Source organism: Larimichthys crocea, chromosome XX, assembly GCF_000972845.2.
Source record: "Larimichthys crocea isolate SSNF chromosome XX, L_crocea_2.0, whole genome shotgun sequence".
Taxonomy (NCBI): domain Eukaryota; kingdom Metazoa; phylum Chordata; class Actinopteri; family Sciaenidae; genus Larimichthys; species Larimichthys crocea.
In genome coordinates this window covers 9351905-9365983 of record NC_040030.1, presented here as the reverse complement: position 1 = coordinate 9365983, position 14079 = coordinate 9351905, and the positions used below count along the sequence as shown (strand labels likewise).

At 39.4% G+C, this 14079-nt stretch overlaps 1 protein-coding gene across 1 annotated transcript in view; it reads right to left on the bottom strand.

The window, feature by feature from the left end:
- The window catches only part of cacna2d4a (calcium channel, voltage-dependent, alpha 2/delta subunit 4a), an 86441-nt gene that overhangs the window by 15318 nt on the left and 57044 nt on the right, over positions 1 to 14079 (bottom strand). The window lies entirely within an intron of this gene.

The window sequence follows — 14079 nt, the reverse complement described above, 5'->3', positions numbered from 1 at the left end:
ATGTGTGCAAGAATTAGTGTGTGTTTGTGTATGTTTCACACGCACGCATACACACACACACACATGCGGCAGCCGAGTGATTGCTTGTGTCAGCTTAGGGCTGTACGTCCATCAGCATTTTAGTCTGCATAAAGGAACTGTAATTGCATAAGTTCTCAGCACACATACTGATATGCCCGCCCACACACACACACACACACACCGAATATGCACACACAAACTGCGAGGGAAGATATGACACTTCATATTACCATCAAAGACTCAGCGTTTTCCTCCCAGTGTACTTTATACAGCCACACAGGGAAAGCCACTACGGTGCACACAATCCACAAAACACATATAAACATACATCCCTGTACACACACCCACATCCCCTCATATAGGCACCAGAGGAGGCACCACACACATGCGCGTCAGCATGTATGGTGATAAATACACACAGTAGAATAATTATTTAAGTTGAGTCAGGTCGCAAAAAGGTTTTATTATGAGGGAGATTACTTTATGGGTTGGTCATTTTTAGGTCTGGCTGGGAGGAGAAAAGACTGTAGACCTTTTTGTTGGCTAAAGGCAGATAGATGTGGTTAGATGTGTAAGTTCAACACAACTCAATTATGCTTCTAAATGCTATTAGCTGATGAATTATGGATCTGTGAGGGTAAGAATAAACCATGAGCTGTATGTATTCATGGGGATCAGTCCGGACGTTATTAGGAGAAGGCCCTAACATGTTTTGTTTTAGGGAGTGTGTGTCTCAGTCTGTGAGTGTCTGCATGCGTGTTTGGTTCGTGGGTCTATGTGTCATGGCTTCCGTCCAATCTCTTGGAAATTAGTCGTGATGCAGAATCGTGGCTGTAATCAGCCTGTAATCAGTCATGTAAACAGAAAAGTTTGTTTAGCTGATTGGGGATTTGTTTATCTGGTCAAACAGCTCATACGGCACCACGACGACTGTGCAAAAAAAGTGTTCAAATCTACTAATGCGTACGGACAACCAGAGAACTGTGTTGCTTTTGTAGAAATTCCAGCAACACAGTTTCATATGTGATCTGCCATTTTGTCACCCATAAAGAAGAAAATATCACATGTAAGGAAGCAGAATCAGTACCTGAAGAAAAAGCTCACTTGACTTGGAGTTCAAGTTTTTGTGCAGGTATTTAAACAACCTCTCTTCTCCTCAATACTCTTAGGGACCTTGAAGTCATCTCCCTCCACTATAATCTCAGATAAAGTGTTGGAAGGCCATTATGGAGGGCAGCAGTAATCTCCCTCCTTTCCCTCTCTGAGTTAGAGACCAAATCTAATTAAAACCATCACACTGATCCCTCTCTTGCTGTATCTGTGTGCATGTGGTAATAGAAGTTTTTTTTTATCTACAATGTGTGTGCACTGCCAGCAAGAATTACTGTGTGTGTTCAGTTTCCGTACAAGTGTATACACGTGAATATGTATGACCTTGAAAGTGTGTGTGTGCACACTTTCAATTGAGCTTGAATGTGTGTGTGTGTGTGTGTGTGTGCCGTATCTTGCACACTCACAGTCTGAGTTGCAATTAGCGTGAGCTGCCAATCACAGTGGAGTGCGCTTTCAACAGGAAATGAATTAATGAGGAAATAAATAAAAAAAACTGAAGCAACCAAGAGCCGGAGTTAATTGGTTATTATACTAACGAGATAGAGGGATGAGAGACGGAAGGGATGTGAACTGTGAACGAGGGGAAGAAAGAAAATACAAGAAAGTAAAAGGGGGACTGGAACAAGGGTAAACAGACTACAGGACGACAGAAACAAACATAGAGGGGAAGGAAGACATGGGAAAAAACTAATTGACACAGACAGAGACAAAGACATAACAGAACCTTTACTGCTTTGATGACATTGTATATTAGTCCAGTGAAGCTACGATCAGTCGTGATGCAGTCTTAGTCATAGTGGGTGTTCATGAAATTAATGAAGAGAAACTGTGAATGTTTAAACATGCAAAATGTTTATACTATGTGACTGCTAAACATTCACTGCCAAAGTATTTTATATGTTTTTCCAACAATATCCACTTATAACAACTAAAGCAACATTTCTATGGTTACAACAAGGCAGCTTAAACCAACCACCCTTTCCTAAGATGCTGTGGGATATAAGACTGTAGCACTAACGGCTGGAGAAAACCAGATAACAGAATACATGCAGCTATTAATCATACTTTTTAGGAACCTGGGGCTGCATATTCCTGCCAGTAAGCTTACAATAACTGAACAGAGAGACAAGAAGAAAAAGAAAAAGCGACCTTTTGCTAAATGGAGCAGTGGGAGTGTCAAGTGTTTGACAGAGTGTGAAGAAAGAGAAGATGGGGGAAGGATGGTGGAGGAAGAAGAAGAAGGAGATCTATCTATCTATCTATCTATCTATCTATCTATCTATCTATGATGAGGTGACTGTGCACTTCTATAAATGCCTGCGTGTGTTCGCACATTTTTGACATCATTTAATGTGCTTGACTCTGTGTGTATGTTGTGCTCAGATGGCACAGGAGGTCATTATGTGCTAAATGACCAGGGAGGAGAGCCGGTGTTGATGGTTCCCTTAGCAAGACCCTGGAGTCGAGGCTAAATATATAGACACACACACACACATACACACACATACACACAAAAACAGAGTCAATAAATTAAACTGGCACAAAGTCTCTGGGCACAGAGGGGACACTGAAAATAAGGTCACTAGTGAGGAGGTCATTTCATTCTTTTCTTATTTCTTTTTCACACACAGACACACGCGCACACACACACACACACACACACACACACACACACACACACACACACACACTGGACAGCACTCTGCTTGAGTGAGGGAATAAGTGAGAGCAGAGGAGAGTGCAAGACCAAAGGAATGAAGGGCACACACACATGAACACATGCACACACACACACACTGACCAAAAAACAGAAAGCACATGGGCTGCAGAAAGGACACACACACACACACACACACACACACACACACACACACACACACACAACGATAAAGGTCATCAACAGAGCACAGACATTGTAATCAAAGGAACAGATTAATTGATGTAATGGAGTCAGGTGGTCCAGGTGGAGAGACAATGATGGAAGGATGAAGAGGGACGAGTGGGAGGACAGGAAAAGGACAAGACGAAAGGGGGATGAAAGAGGATGAATTGATTTTATAATAATGTTATGAGGTGGAAACCCTTTTCATTTCGACCAACCGCAGCTATCAGTAATAGAGTGAGCAAGATCAAATGGCTGTGTGCATCAGACTATAGAGACAACAAGAGAAGTGGAGGTGGGAGGCGTAGAGAGGAAACCAAGGAGTTAGGGATAGTGTGTGTATGCTTTTAAGAATGTGTGAGCACTGGCTCTTAATTTAAAATTAACACCTACTTTTGAAAGACAGTTAAAGATGATTACCTTTGTAGCTTTGGACATCATTCCTATATATAATAATAATAAGACTGTACTCACCAAATGACAAGGTTTTAAGGTTTTGACCACACCCAGCTTCACTGATAACACCCAACCATGATGTCACAGTGTACTGATAGACACTGGAGTACATTTCTAGTCCACATGAACTCCAGTAGAAGTAGTGATTTAACTTCTTGACTCAATTCAAGTGTAAAAGTGTTCTCTTGGTTTCTATGTAAAGCTTACTGAAGCTGCGTCTGTCATGCATTATATGCACCGGTCTTTGCTGTCAAGGCATGCAATAATGCAAAAAATAAAAATAAATAAATGATAAATGGAATAGATACTTCCCCTCAAACGTATTAAAACTGATACAGGCTGTTTTAAAGATGAAGAGTAGAAAGTACCGAAAAGTCAGAAAAATAAACACTTCAGTTTTAGCCAAGCTTATGTGGAAGAGATAACAATGTTTTTACTGCTTCTGTTGATTCATGATTACTCAGAATACCTCAGAGAACTCATCAAAACTTGCTGTATTTCAGCTGGAGATTTTATTCTCCTCTAGAGGGAACAAGACACAATACTGTACAGCAAGGTTTTGTCATTTGAAAATTATTCAAACGTTGTTAACTGTTAAATGCCTGCACAAAACGATCTAGAAGAAGCATTTTCTTAGTTTGTTACCTACTCTTGCTCTTACTTACTGTTACTCTTGCTTTGTTTAGGTGTGGATTTTCCTAGTTACGCATTCAAAAGTCTAGTTATGCGTGTTCGCTATTAGAAAAGGTAACTGATTCAGAAAATCTAAAGTTTAGGTATAATGTGCCTAGGTTGAAATCTTCAAACTGTATTTTGTATTTGCACCAACTGTGGACAACAAGATTACTGTTTATCTGAACGAATGTCGAAGACTTATCATGTCTCTTTCATTACTGTGCACACATAGACAAAGACACAATCATACCACATGCACACAGATTATAGCTTTCTCACTTTGAAATGTCACTTGTGTTCTCTTTTATCTCTATCTCCCTCACAAACACATAATTACAGTTTTTATGGACAAATGTCAGACATTCTTCGGTGTGATGGAATAGAGTAAGAGGCAGTTCAGAACGTGCTTTTTCCTCTGCATTTCTCCCACCTCTATCTTCTCTGTCTTTCTTTCCATCCTCTTTAATGTGCGACTGTTTGACCTTGTGAAACTAAAACCTCCCACATTCTAATCTTAACCTCACTATTAATGTGTCGACATCTGTCATCTATACGCCTCGCATTGTAATCTGCATCGTCCTTCAATTGGACTTAATCATCATGCGCAAAACGAAACACGACTTAACAGCATTAAAGCTCAATACTGTGAAGAACAGCACATGGATAAGAAATGCAAACATAGCAATAATGCTGAGGACAGAATTTCAGTTGTGATTTAAAGGATATAATTCTGTTTCAAGTATATTATTCTATTGCTGTGATTTGCTGTTGATGAATTAGTGCAGGAAGATGATATTACACTGTGTCAGCAGTGTTCCTACTGCATCCCTTGAAATTGGTTTTGGCTAATAAGTAGACTCAACAGTATATGTAGCATTTGTCAAATTAAAAAAAAGTCTGCCAGTTTAAATCCCAAGTGCGTCTAGTGTGATTTGTGAATCACTCTTTTAAATCTTTAATTAACAGTCCAGATCCAAAACACATATACAGTAGAGTGGCAAAGCATTGGTCTCAGTGAAATAAACTGCCCAGGGTGCACAGATACATGATGATTCACTACATTGCAAAACATGCTACTCCCTTTAATTTATTTTATTTTGAAATTTTGAGAGGAAATTGTCTTTTTTTTATGTTTAATGGTCAGTTTAAAATACAATAACTGTCCCGCTACTATCCTCTCATTATTACCCTGTAATAATAAATAAGTCCAGCACAAATAGATACATTTGACAATTTAGATTTCCATCAAATTAGGTATTTCTTTCTTTTACTTTTTCAGTATTTGCTAATCGTTCACTGTAACTCAAAAAGCTCCATACTGTATCTATATTTTTTTAACAGTGTCGTCCTTTTTCTGACTAATCTACTATCCCACATCCAACATACTTTTCGTAGACCCTGACAAAATAAGAAAGTCGCCCCGCAAACACAGAACAGACTAACCTTTCAACTCAGATACCAAAATGACTGTTTGTGTTTCCTAAACGCTGCAGTGCTGTACTCAACAAAGCCTGAGCACATCCCATGACTTTCTGATGGAGAGTGTTCAATAAACTGATGTTGCCAGGCAACAAACACTGATCCAGCCAATGAAAGGAGTTATGGCAAATTCTAGTTGACTCCACAGAGAGAAAAAAAAAGAAAAAAGTTCAGCAACAGTTGATTATAATGATCGGTTTGAAGAGAAATCCTTGACGTCTGAATGCTCACCAGCAAACACACACAGCCACACAGTCTTCCACGCATGCACAGGCAACTGACGCACACACACCCATACAGAAAATCATTCAAATGTGCACCCAGTGAACCATTTAAACTTTAAAGACTCGCATGTATTGACACACACACAAAGACACACAAACCAAGATGGATGCACCTACGTCTGCGCACACAAGTTAGCACGTTCTGCTGGCTTTAACTTTTTACAACTGGTAATCATTTTGAATCTGACCTCTGACCTTAAACTTTTCAGCTTGGTTATGGTTGTTTTTTTTTTTTTGTGACAACTTCAAAAGAGATGCACAAGACCACACACACACACACACACCTCTGTGTTGAAGCTCCCCAACCTCAGAGGAGTCGCCAGAGGCTGCACTGACATCACGTTACCAAAGCAACAGGCAGAGTACTGGGATTGGACGAAAAGGATGATGACTCAACCTCCCTCCCTCATCATCCTCCTCTCTCACAATAATCTCTCTCTCTCTCTGTCTCTCTGTCTCTCTCTCTCTCTCTCTCTCTCTCTCTCTCTCTCTGTCTCTCACTTTCTCATGCGCAACTTTTTTGAACGTGGAGGATGCAGACGGAAGCACACGCACGGGCAGTGCCACATGATATTTTTCAATTAAAAGAAGGAAAACAGTGGCATGCGTGGGCTCGGACTAACTAGCTTTGAATTACACATAGAGGACATGCACTCACACAAAGACTAACAAACCGAATAAGGCTGCCTATTTGTGCTTAATATTCTGATAAGCAGGTACTGCATTCCCTGAGGAGCAAACACTAGATTATAAACATAGAAATGAGAATCATACTTAGTGATGTGTTTACAGATCTGTGTTGATAGGTTTCTGTTATTGTGAAATCCACTGACACAGCTAAAAAGATGGACAGAGGATCCTGTCACACTCTCTTAGCTGTTCAAAGGTGTCAAACCAGAAGTGATAGAGTGTTAAATAGATGGCCTGTTTTTTTTAAAAATGAAAATAAATTTTGTTGACATTGGGTATATGTGTGCGTGGACCTTCTAAGTCAGCAGAGCCTACCTTAAGTTAACCTAGTTTCACAGGCTTCTTAAGCAGGCCCGTTGGAGGCACGCTCACTAAATCATTCATAGTGGAGAGACAGGGAGAAACATGTTTCTGTGTGTGTGTGTGTGTGATAGTGAATAAAAAGTGAATGCAAAAGCGCAATGCTCTTTCTCCTGCGCTGAATGTTTACATGGCAGTTTACGCTCAGAACAAGGCGATTTCGTCACACATAAAAAAGAAATTAAAGTGGCAACATTTTGAGGCATTAATTTGGTGTGAAATTCAATTACCTACTCAATCTTTTATAATGTGAAAGGAGATCAACGTGGTGTTTGTGTGTGTGTGTTTCTGAGTGCAATCACCCCTCTTTCATTACCTCATTAATCCAGTTTAATTATGGCAGAACATAGGTATGTGAATTTTTGAACCTCGGCTGGAGCCTTAGCATGTTTGTCTCTATGTGCAACTTGTCCAGGGTGTAACCCTACACAAATGATTCTCGTCCAAAGTCAGCTGGGATAAGTTTCAGCCTCGGTTACAGATGGATGTATGGATTTCTTCCCAATACTTCAGTGCAGTATCTCCAGCTATGATGAGGTGACAAATTGTGGTTTTGGTTCAGATTTTTGTTCATGCAAAAAATAGAACGTGAGTGAAATTTACTGCTAGTAATACATTTTTACATTTTTGTTAAACAACCAAGGCGCAGTGAGTTAATTATAACTGTATTTGTCGACTTCATAAAATTGATATCGTGAATTTGCAGACAAACAACTGCCAGATTACACATCCATGCAATACTCGTTTAAGGAGCTTAAAAGGCGCAAAGTGCATTATTTCATGGAAATAGCCAGGATTGCTATTTCCCCCTGGCTTCACTCTACATACTAATGCACAACATGACCAACATTCTTATTAATCTTTCATTTCACTCTAAAAAAAAGAAGCAAATAACAATATTTCCAAAATTGTTAGACTATTTTTTGAAGGTGACAAATAACAATATTTCCAAAATTGTTAGACTATTTTTTGAAGGTGAAGGAAAGAAAATACATGGAAATATACAAAGAAATTGATATCTTCACCTCTCTCCTCCATTTTCTTTCTGTTCATTTATTTCAATGTTTTCTCCTTCGACTTCTGTCTGTCCTCTTCTGTTTCTGTCTCTCTCTAAAATGACAGGTGGTGCTTGCTCACCTCTCCCCTATTTATATCTCAATTATCCCTCTCTCCCTTTTTCACTCGATTCTTCTTTTGATCTCTTGTTGCTCATCTCTCTCCCTGTCTCTTTCATTTTATACCTTTCACCTTTTGTTGTTGTCTCTTTCCGTCAACCCCTTCTCTACCTTACACTTTCCTCTGGTTTTCCCTCCCTCACTCTTGCTCCTCCTATCTGACCCATGCCACCCTCTCTCTCTCTCACTCTCTCGCTCTCTCTTCCTCCCCTCTAGGAAATCCCTCTCTACCATCTGTCTGGCTGTGATGAATTCAGTGCCTTTCAGAACAAATCAACTTGGCCAAATTAATGAGACTCTCCAAGGGGATAAACTTTGTGTAAATGTGTGTGTTAGAGTGACTGTGTGCGCCTAAAATGCTTTATAATCCGTCGTATGCACCACTTAATTTATGCGGCAGTGACAGATAGCGTGTTACAGGGAAATACAACAGACAAGGCTGGCTGCACACAATGAGTATCTTAAAGCACTGCAGGTCAGGACCTCAGCTGAGCATGTTTATGGTCATCCACACATGTTAATTGCTGTTTTTTAATGGGCAAAACACTACATTCATGTTAAGCAGCATTAGGATGTAAAACTAGGATGTAGGGCAGCTGCTGACCAATGTTTTTTGGGGTCACCAATCAGCTGGCTAATGGTTACTACCCATGTTTGTATAATTTAGTGAAGCTGCTAGCACACACAACATACCTGAGATGAAGGGGGCAATGAGAAATGAAAGATTGATTGTGTTTCCACCTTTGCAAGAGATGTGTCGCACTTGCGGCAGTGAAGTGAAGTGTAACGAAACTTTAAAGTGTTTATTTCTCTCTGCTGTTGTCACAAAGAGAGAACCACAAAGAGCTGGCCCCACCTCTCACACATCACAGGCTCTCTAGATCTCTGTGCTGGAAAAAAGATGCACCATAGACAAATGTCTCAGTGTCTCCAATACTAACAGCAGAACTGATAATGTCAAGCTTATCGATACTACGGTCTACAATTTAGCTCCGGGAGTTTAATATCATGGTTTTGGTACCCTTCTCTAACTGCATCACAAGCCAAGTTTGGACTATATGGGATCACTTAGTTTGGCAACTAGATACAATTTTAGAGTGCTCAAGTGTTTGCTGATGGGGAGATATGAAGAGAGATGAAATAGTTAGTATTAATAATGTACATAAAAGTCATCGTACATATATTCATTAACTGCTGGATATATATGAAGGATATATATGAAGCTAAAATGTACCTTTAAGGCCCAATAATATACCTGAAAAAATATTTTTAACAGAAAGCATGAGATGACCCATCTCTTGTGAGTCCCCCAACTTTAATAAAGATTTGTCAGCATGGAAAGTCAGATAGTAATCAATTTTAAGTGTAAGCTACATCTGCTACAAGATATAAAATCAAAGAGAGTTTGATTTAATAGGAAATGCAGAAATAAAAATAAATGGAACAGAACTGATTTGTGACTTCAGTTCATCAAGAAGTCTTTTTCCATTTCATTTGGATTTTAAAGCAGTCCATTGGAATTACTGAGTGAAGCTATTTACTGTGATGGGCTAGAAAATGTTCTTATAAATAGTCCAATTTAATTACAAGACATTTAATGCAATAACATTTTTAGAAGTGATTTTAATCTAAGGAGGAAAACAAGAATACCAGAACAAAGGGCAAAAGCAATAGAAATACAATACTCTATTCAATGAAGCCTGTCTGGAAAACAGTGCTTCGAGACTTGAATTAAAACATGATTGATTTCAGATGGAGCAATCCTCATTGACCAGATTGACCAAAGGGCCATAAAACTGTCTGGTCAATATGAGACTGAATTACGGATGATAGAAAACACTGATATATGGGAACACAGACACCAAACCACTCTCGGATGGAACCATAGACATACAATCTTCTGTCCCTGAGTGTGTGTGTGGGTGTGTGTGTGTGTGTTAAGATGGATAGATCCCTGTAGTCACTTGCTCTGTGCAGGAACTAGTAGTTGTAGTGCTAAACGTGCCTGGCCAGACCTGATGTTAATACATAGACCAGAGCCAATTCATCTTCACTGACACTCACCCAATAGCACAGTAAATTACAGAACAAGGGAGGGGGGATTGGGGTGTTAAAACACAGAGAGAGATAGAGGTGAGGGAAGAGAACGAATTTGTAGAAAAGAAAAGAAGAAGGATGTTGCAGAGAGAGGAGAGACGATACATATCCATATAGTTGACACAGCAACTTATAATGAATGCAACAGAATGGGTTGAAATGTGTATATCATCAATATCAGAGGCAATGAACAGCAAGGAGTGCACGAATTTAATCATGTCTCCCAGATAATAAATAAACCAATATTCCTCCATAGGCAATGAAAATGCTGTCCATAGACTACAGTCAGGCAGACAGGTTAAAAAATGCACTTTCTTGCTCCAAAACACTGCCAGTAATCATTTTTCATAACACGTATTTCCTGCATCATTGATGGAACAGAACCAGCCATAAAAGTCGCCTTGGCAGAAGATGCTGGCACTAACAATGGATCCTCAAGCCATGAGGCCTCTTTGCCAGACACATAAACAGCTAAAAAAAAATAAAAAAAAGTGGACACATCCCTTGGAGGACCGAATAAATCAAGCTCACCTTGCGTTCTTATCTGGTGTTAAAAAGCTCTTCCCTCTCAATCACTGAACAAAGTCTCGCAGGAGCTGACTTAGAGGATTGGGCCAGTCTCAGTCTATATACTGATTTTTATAGAATTAAACTAACTTTTATTAACTTAATTTTACAGTCGGTGAGTTCATCATTTTTAATATATTGTGCTGACTTGAGAATTTATTTGACTACCATTGTAGATTCAGATGAATCTTTTTCACAAATGAAAAGTCAAAGTGGAGTGTGTCTTGGTTGCCAGAAACCTTTTTTCATCTATCATGGACTGCTCTCAGGTTACATCACAGACAGCTGTCGCTTCATCTGCTGCACACTCGAAGGTCATCCAAAAAAACAAAGACAAAGCTAAAACAGGCAGAATTTGGAGTGCAGTGACGGGACACAAAATCAAAGTGCTGCCACAGCGATTGCAGTGTCCACTCTCTCCAAAGCAATAACTCATCCAGTTACAAGAAAAATTCTCCTGCTGGCTATGTGTAGAGAGTCTAAGGCTAATGCAAACATGCATTTATTTCTTATTTAACCTCTGGACACAATGGCAGCATAAGGTAAAGTCAGAACACATCATTAATACTAGACTACCATTGTAGTTCCAGGTGAATCTTTTTCACAAATGAAAAGTCAAAGTGGAGTGTGTCTAGTAAAGAAGGAGGAGGACTTGGTTGCGAGAAACCTTGTAGCAACCAATAATGTAATAACGTCCAATAACGTAATAATTTTGGCAATTTTAAATGTAATAAAGCCAATAATGTAATAACTTGGCAATAATGTAATAAAGTTTTTGAGCCAATAAGGTTATAACATTTTGCCAATAATGTAATAAGTTATTACGTTATTGGCTGGTTATTACGTTATTGGCACAGCATTAAAAAAACGCCTTTGAAATGTAATAACTGCAGCCGATAATGTAATAATACATAAATAGGACTGCATTTCTTGGAAATAAAATGTTTTCTTGAGTTTTTATGCAGTTTGCTCATCAAAAATAGATATAGGGGATGGCATAGACGTCATATTCATTCATCAAGGGCACGTACTATGCAGCACACACTCTCCTTAATTATTACATTATCGGTTGGTACAAACCCTTTTTCATCTATCATGGACTGCTGTCAGGTTACATCACAGACAGCTGTCACTTCATCGGCTGCACACTCGAAGGTCATCGAAAAAAACAAAGTCAAAGCTAAAACAGGCAGAGTTTTGGGTGCAGTGACGAGACACAAAATCAAAGTGCTGCCACAGCGATTGCAGTGTCCACTCTCTCCAAAGCAATGACTCATTCAGTTACAAAAAAAAATTATTCTGCTGACTATGTGTAGAGAGCCTAAGGCTAATGCAAACATGCATTTATTTCTTATTTAACCACTGGCCACAATGGCAGCATAAGGTAAAATGAGAACACATCATTAATTCATAACAAAAATAATCACATAGCACAACAAAACTTGGGGTAAATAGTAAAATATATCAATTTGAGCTACTTGAAACAGTGCAGGCCTTTAAGCATTTTTACATATTTAATATAAAGCATCACTGAGCCTAGCACTAAATTCTCAGTAGCTGAAAGGTTGCGTAAGTATGTGCATATTAATTAGAGGACTAATTACCCCTTTGGGATAACACACACACACACGTTGTTGAGGTTATAAAAGCAGATGTTCTTTCTATTTAAAAAAAAACAAAATAAAACTTTTATGTGGAACGACATATTGCATCTTCACCGCTATTCCGGTTATTTTAGCCAATCACTATTTCATAACTACCATTGAAGAGTGTGTCCTATATAGCCAGCACTGGCAACAGCTACTGGCAGCTGAAACACATTTCTGTTTGCCAGGAAGTACATTCAAGACCCGTGAAGCCAGCACCGTGCCCACATTTGGACAGGAAACCAGAGGACTCATGTTCAGGTTGTATTTGTGTGTGTGTGTGTGTGTGTGTGCGTGAGTGTGTGTATTGGGCAGCTGACCAGTCTAGTGGTTTAATTGGCCTGTGCAAAGGCATGGAGCTGGCGACAGACAGTGATGTGTGCAAACTCAGGAAGGTGTACAGGTAGGTGCTGGTGAAGAGTAAATAGAAGGGCTGGATTATATGGCCTAAAGTCATTTCATAACATATTGTTACAGTTGTATTGGTAACTATTTTTAAATAAATGAGTGCACAATATTTCCTGTCTTATTCTCGTTTATTTCTTATTTATTAGTCCTGATATTTTACAATTTGACCAGTTTCCAGATTCTGGACTGTCTTGTCTCGTCTCAGGTCATTTAATACCCAATATTTACTGTCCTTAGAATTCTGTTCTATACAAATATATGCATTGCATTATATTTATACATACTAAATGCTTCACTGTGCTGGACGGGTGCTAGACAGGAAACACACAGTGGATATATGAGATGTTTTTTTCTTTTGCCGAAAACGTCTGCCTACTGAAGAAAGGTTGATGAGAGAGGTGTGAATGAACCAAAACAGTGAAGTTGGTGGTGGAGAGTTTAAGAATAATCTTTGGCTGAGTTCAGACACCAGCTGCAGAGAGTGCTTTTACCAGATAACAGTCAAGTTTAATTTTGGCCCGACAAGTTTTAGTTTAGACTCAGACTTAAAATTGGCCATAGGTGTGAATGTGAGAGTGAATGGTTGTGTGTCTCTATGTGTCGGGTGATAAGCTGGCGACTTGTCCAGGCTGTAGCTGGGATAGGCTCCAGCCCCACTGTGGGAACTTTTAGTTACCAATGGAATCAATGATGAATAATAAGAGCTGAAATTATATACCGCCATCGCTGTTGGACATTTTAACCTTAGTGCCGGCTATAAATGAGAAGCTGCTACCTGAATGTCTTGATTTTCACAAAACAGTCTGAATGGAGTGTTTTGAACAGATCTGACCATAGATTTGTTGAGTCACTCGCACAGGTGCGGCCAAATTTTTCACATTCACACACCCTCATATGCAGTCAAATGCTGCGCTGTGATGCCAAATGATTCACATGCTCATTGACACACTGTGCACACCATGTGTGTGTGTGTGTGTGTGTGTCAACTATGATTCAGTCCATGTAAGGAAGCAGCCAAGTAATTATATGCTGTGTGCAAACAAACACAAAGTCCCCTACCAGTTCATACCTCCTCTCCCTCCACACCCCTTTACGCCGCCAACCTCCCTCTCTCTGTGTCTGTTCTGATAAATTATCGCTGGTGTCTTCCAAAGGAACATTTGTTCTTTGTCACAATGACTTCCACTAATCAGAACACAAAGAACGTGCACTAACTTGCAGGACGT